The 6535-nt window shown below is 43.4% G+C and overlaps 2 non-coding genes across 2 annotated transcripts; both read right to left on the bottom strand.

Moving 5' to 3' along the window:
- Nucleotides 1–255: 255 nt before the first annotated feature.
- On the bottom strand, nt 256–327 carry TRNAE-CUC. Its single transcript has one exon. It is a non-coding gene; the product is annotated as a tRNA-Glu (tRNA).
- A 280-nt stretch (nt 328–607) lies between these two features.
- Nucleotides 608–713, bottom strand: TRNAL-CAA. The gene is made up of 2 exons: nt 676–713; nt 608–653 (listed from the first exon to the last, which is right to left on the bottom strand). It is a non-coding gene; the product is annotated as a tRNA-Leu (tRNA).
- Between the last annotated feature and the right edge of the window lie 5822 nt (nt 714–6535).

Consider the following 6535-nt stretch of genomic DNA (forward strand, 5'->3'; position numbering starts at 1 on the left):
CTCCAGTGTTCTTGCCTGGAGAATCCCAGGGACGGGGGAGCCTGGTGGGCTGCCGTCTATCGGGTCGCACAGAGTCGGACACGACTGAAGAGACTTAGCAGCAGTAGCAGAAGCAGCAGGTATAGGACAGTGATTCACAGACAGCCGGCACTCGTTAACCAGAATACTCCTCCCCTCTGGTTCTCCTAAACAGAAAGGTAGCCAATATTGTATTTTTGGCGTCAAATTGAAAGAAAAACGAAACAAAAAAGTACTTTCCCTGACCGGGAATCGAACCCGGGCCGCGGCGGTGAGAGCGCCGAATCCTAACCACTAGACCACCAGGGAACACATAAGAGAGCCCTCTACAGTAAGCTAGACAAACTGTAAAAGAGGTGACGTAAACTGGGTTCCTGAATGCGGTTGCTTGAACCTCCGGTATTCAAACCGCCTCCCTCTTCCACCTGACCGGTCTCTCGGCCGCTGCAAAACCGAAGAAAACATAATGGAGAACCGAAGCAACTGTGAAGTCTAAATATGGCCGCCGTCTCAGAAACAGAAAACAAAACCACCAGCACTAACGGGAAATGTTCTTGGGTATGTTCGCGAAAGGTTGCAAAAACGCGCCTGTCAGAAGTGGGATTCGAACCCACGCCTCCATTCGGAGACCAGAATGCCCTAGGGGAAGGTAGACACCTTGAGTCTGGCGCCTTAGACCACTCGGCCATCCTGACACGCTGAAGGGAGTATGTTCCTGAACGGCTTGCTTTCTGCGACAGGCTGATGCGCTGTCCCGCCTTCCTGGGCAGGCTGTCGGCGGATCCACCAGGTCAGGGCGGAGGAGAACCTTGCGCTGGGCGCCTGCGGCTGGATGCGGAGGAGCTCTTGGAGAATGCCGGGTTTGCAGTTCCTGCCGACTGCCTAGGCTCTCAGGTTGGCAGGAAAATCGAGTCAAGAAGCAAGGACAATCCCGCTAGAAAACCAGAGGGTTTAGTGACCATCCGACCCAGCAAAGGAAGGAAACTACAGTAGCAAAAGCAAAAAGAAAGTGCCAGGTGTCTGCCACCGGGCGACCCGCTACTGCCAGATCCCGGGCTCCCGCCACAAGTGCCCGGCCCTAGCTGGGGAAAACTGGCTAGTTGAGTGAATACAAGGAAATCATATGGAAATAGCTTGCCACAGAGGAAGCAACAGTGATTGCTGCTGTTGTTTCAAAATTATTAGGGCTTCTGCCTTATTGTCTTTGGCATACCCATCCTTTTAAGACCCACACCTCTTCCTCTGCCAAGTCACCCAGTCCTGGCTAGAGATAATGGGGGGCTATCAGTGTTAAAGAAAAACATTGCTCATTCATGACACCCCTTAAAGCACTGTAAGGAAGACTTTATTAAATGGGTGGTGTGGGGGATGGGAATCAAGATATGTATGGTTTATTACTGCACCAGGGTCTTGCAGTGGGAGAGGTGAGATTGGATTTAACTCTGAGTACAAGTGAGACTGGAAATTTATAGCCAAAGACAGAGGTAGGGTGCATTCAGTGGATGAAAAATTACTAAGGGCGCGGGGCCGGGGGAGCGGGGAGGATTCTGTCCGAAAGGATATCTAACAGGGCTCTTGCTGAAGGTGGACCAGGATATTAGATATCGCCTGGTAAAGGACCAGGAACCCCATTATATATTCAGAGTGATAATGTATCAAGGATGGGGCATTCTGGTTAAACATACTTAGCAGGATTTTTGCTAAAATTGAACGTTATAGAGACAAGCATGAAAGTCCAAAGTCAGGCCTCGTTGAAAAAGATTTCGGGGTAGGGGGGGCAGTTTTAACAAAAGAGTGCAAAGATAGCAAGTGTGCTTTAGCATCAACCGGAAAGTCCTGCTTCTTGTGCTCCAGACCACATGCATTCAATCATTCATTCATTCATTCATTTATTCACTGAGTCTTAATCGATACGTTTTTGTTGTTCAGTTGATTAGTCTTGTCCCACTCTTTGTGGCCCCATGGACTGCAGCACGGCCAGGCTTCCTCCCTGTCCTTCACTATCTCCTGCAGCTTGCTTGAACTCGTGTACATTGAGTTGGTAATGCCATCCAACCATCTTGTCCTCTGTCATCCCCCTTCTCCTCCTGCCTTCAATATTTCCTAGCATCTGGGTCTTTTCTAATAAGTCAGTTCTTAGCATCAGGTGGCCAAAGTATTGGAGCTTCAGCTTCAGCATCAGTCCTTCCAGTGAATATTCAGGATTGACTTCCTTTAGGTTTGATCTCCTTGCAGTCAAGGGGCTCTCAAGAGTCTTCTCCAACATCACGGTTCAGAAGCATGAATTCTTCTGCACTTAGCTTTCCTTATGGTCCAACCCTCACATCCATACATGACTACTGGAAAAACCATAGCTTTGACTAGACAATCCTTTGTTGGAAATTGATACAACAGTGAACAAGGAGGAGGTCCGTACCCTGGCACACTGACTGCTAGTGAAGGGGATAGTCAGCCCAAAGGAACATACAGGCTGTGAGGACAAAACAAAAACAGAGCAATGACATGGTGGAGGTCTATTTTTAGACTGTGATTGGCAAGTAAGATCTCACTGCCTTTTTCTAAAAATAATTTTCAAAAAGTAAAACACATGATTCCCATGCAAATATATAAGTGATGCACGTATCAAGATTTTACTCAGCTCATTAATGAGGGTCCCTGTACGATGTTATAACCAATTCAAAGGAGATTTTGAAGGGTTTTTCTTTTTTTTTTTTTAATAGACAAGGGGGTTTGAAAAGAGATTGCTAACAGATGTGCGATGGGTTAATTTATCAAGGGTATGATACTTAAGGTATGGTTTCTACCTTGGGGTTGTTTTTTTTTAATAGACAAGGGGATTTGAAAAGAGATTGCTAACAGATGTGAGATGGGTTGATTTATCAAGGGTATGATATTTAAGGTATGGTTTCTACCTTGGGGCTGTTTTTTTCTACCAGAAATAAATCAGGTGCCTCTCTTCACCTGTATTGTGCACCTTGTATTGTGATACATAGGAATCTTTTGGCCTTGCTCCCACACAGAAGCCCTTTGCATCACTGTCGATTTTCTACAGGTTAATTTCTACCCATACAGAACTCTAAAATAGTCAAAAGAAGCCAGGCAAAGGTGCAAATGGAATCAGATAATCCCCCAAAGAAGTGCTAGACAATGCCAAGTACTCCACTGTAAGGATACCTTGTGTCCAAGAGAATCAAACCGAACAGCAGTGAAAGCTGTAAGAACACATTTTATCCAAGAACTATTGTAGTAGGAGAAAAGAGACCTTATATAATAGCTGCTGCCAAGTCGCTTCAGTCGTGTCCGACTCTGTGCAACCTCATGGACTGCAGCCTACCAGGCTTCTCCATTCATGGGATTCTCCAGGCAAGAACGCTGGAGTGGGTTGCCATTAACTGGCCAGTAGGGAAGCCAGGAAGGAGGCAGATTGTGGAGAGAGAGTATGGTTTTCGATCTTCAAGTTTAAGATGTCTATTAGAGATGTCAAGTAGCAAATAAATACAGGCATCTGAAGTACTGTGGGAGATATAAAAGTGGAAACTCATTAGCCAATAAATTGTACTTATCTGTATCCCTGCCATAAAACAGGGAATTCTCTGGCAGTCCAGCGGTTAGGACTATGTGATCCCACTTCAGGGAACATGGGTTGGATCCCTGGTCAGGGAACCAAGATACTGCATATGCAAAGGGCAAAAAAAAAAAAAAAAAAGCCATAAAATAGAATGAGGTCACTTGGAAAGTGAGGCCAAGGACTGAACCCTGGATCATTCCAGTAAGCTGAGAAAGAAGAGGAAGCTGCACAGAAGGCTGAGAAAGAATGGCCACTGAGAAAGAAAGAAAAAGAGGAGACTGTGATTTGCAGAAGCCGAGTGGAGAAAGAAGGTAGAGGAGAAAAGCAGTGATTGGAAGTCCAATGCTGCCAAGGGGAGTAAGTCGAGAACCCAGAGGGTCAGGCTTCTGGTGAGGTTGGAGGAGAGACTGGAGATGGTGACAGGACATACTGATGCCCTGTGGGAGGTGTTCTGCCTTAACGGGGATCAGCAATATGGAATGCTGGCTGCAGGAGACCACAGAATCAAGGTTTCGATTTATTTGAAAACAGACATTACATGGTGTGTTGTATTGATGGCAATGATCCAGTGTTGTTTCTCTCCTCAGCATTTCTTTGGACCTCTCTGGCCATGTGGTGAGGTCTACTTCCTGTGGGTTTGGTTTTTTAAAAAAACTGAAAAGAAATAGAAATAACATAAAATTAACTATTCAAAGTAGCATTTAATACATTCATAATGTTGTACAAGCACTATCTCTGTTTAAGTTCCAAAATATTTTCATCATTCCAAAAGGACACCTTGTACCTGTTAAGCAGTTGCTCCCTGTTTTAGTCAGCTTGGGCTCCTGTAATAAAACGCTGAAGACTGGGTGGCATAATAAAAATTTATGTTCTTATGCTTCTGAGGGCCCACTCTTATGTCTTATCTAAATCTAATTAGCTCCCAAAGGCCCCATCTTAAAATATCATCACACTGGGCAGTAGGGGTTCAACATGTAAATTTGGGATTGTGCAATTCAGTCCTCAGCATTTCCTATTCCTCCCTTCTTCTCGCCCCTGGCAATCACCAATCTGCTTTATATCTCTGTGAATTTGCCTCTTCTATTTCATATAAATGGAATTTATATACGATCATATTATATATGATCTTTTATGCAGGGCTTCTTTCACTGAGCACAAACACCAAGGAAGTATGCACCCATATTGTAGCATATATCAGTACTTCATTCCCTTTTTATGGCTGAATAATATTTCATTGTATGGAAATATCACAATTTGTCCATTGACAGACATTTGAGCAATGTTTGCCTTTGTGAATGTGCTCCCATAAACTTGTGTGTGCATGTGCTTAAGTACTTATTTTCAACTCTTTGGCTAAATAACTAGGAATAGAATTGCTGAGTCATTGGTAATTCTGTTTGGGTCATTGGAATCTATTTTCCACAGTTGTTGAACAATTTACATTCCCACTGGCCATGTATGAGAGTTCCAATTTCTCCTATTTCCCCCTTGCCTTTTTAAAAAAGTATGGCCACTCTTACTGGGTATGAAGTGGTTCTTCCTATGGTTTTGATTTGCATTTCCATAAAGCTTAATATAGGCCTCCCTGGTAACTCAGATGGTAAAGAATCTGCCTGTGATGCAGGAGGCCCTGATTTGATTCCTGGGTTGGGAAGATCTGCTGGAGAAGGGATAGGCTACCCACTCCAATATTTTCAGGCTTCCCTGGTGGCTCAGCTGGTAAAGAACCCACCTGCAGTGTGGAAGACCTGGGTTCAACCCCTGGGTTGGGAAGATCCCCTGGAAAAAAGAAAGGCTACCTACTCTAACATTCTGGCCTGGAGAATTCCACAGAGTGTAGTCAGGTTGCAAAGAGGCAGATACCACTGAGTGACTTTCAAAGAATAATATATTTTCATGTGCTTGTTTTTCACTAGTATGTCTTCTTTGGAGAAATGTGTATTCCTTTGTCCATTTAAAGAATTGAGTTGTTTGTCTTTTATTATTCAGTTGTAAGAGTACTTTGTCTTTTCTGGATACTAGACCTTTATTATTTATATGATTTGCAAGTTTTTTTTTTTCCATTCTATAGGTTGTCTTTTCATTTTTAAAAAAAGATTTGTTTATTTTCTGCACATGGGCTTTCTCTAGTTGTGGTGAGCAAGAACTATTCTTCATTGTGGTTCGTGGACTTCTCGTTGTCATGGCTTCTCTTGTCGCTGAGCACAGGCTCTAGGTAGGTTTCAATAGCTGCAGTGTGTGAGCTCAAAGTTGCAGTTCACAGTCTCCAGAGTGTGGGCTCAGCAGTTGTGGCACATGGGCCTAGTTGTTACATGGCATAGGATCTTTCTAGACCAAGAATCAAACTAGTGTCCCCTGAATTACAAGGTGGATTCTTAACCAATGGACCACCAGGGAAGCCGTGTCTTTTCATTCTTCATAACGTCCCTGATGCACAAATTTTTTCATTTTGATCATATGTAATTTTTCTGTTCTTTTTTTGCTCATGCTTTTGGTACCCTGAGAATCCACTGCCAAATCTAAGGTCATAAAGATTTATCCCTAGTTTTTTCCAATAGTTTCATTGTTTTATCTCATATTTATGTTGTTGATCTATTTTAAGTTAATTTTGGTGTGTATGCGGTAGGGGATCCAACTTCATTCTCTGTATGTGGATGTCTAGCTGTATTAACACCATTTGTTTAAGAGACTATTCTTTTCATACATGATATTTTACATGTTTCAATATCATGTATGAAACGAGATGCCAGTCCAGGTTCAATGCACGATACTGGATGCTTGGGGCTAGTGCACGGGGACGACCCAGAGGGATGGTGTGGGTAGGGAGGAGGGAGGAGGGTTCAGGATGGGGAACACATGTATATCTGTGATGGATTCATTTTGATATTTGGCAAAACTAATACAATTATGTAAAGTTTAAAAATAAAATTAAAAAAAAAAAAAAAAGAG

Source organism: Bison bison, unplaced genomic scaffold (assembly GCF_000754665.1).
Source record: "Bison bison bison isolate TAMUID 2011002044 unplaced genomic scaffold, Bison_UMD1.0 scf7180017862139, whole genome shotgun sequence".
NCBI lineage: Eukaryota > Metazoa > Chordata > Mammalia > Artiodactyla > Bovidae > Bison > Bison bison.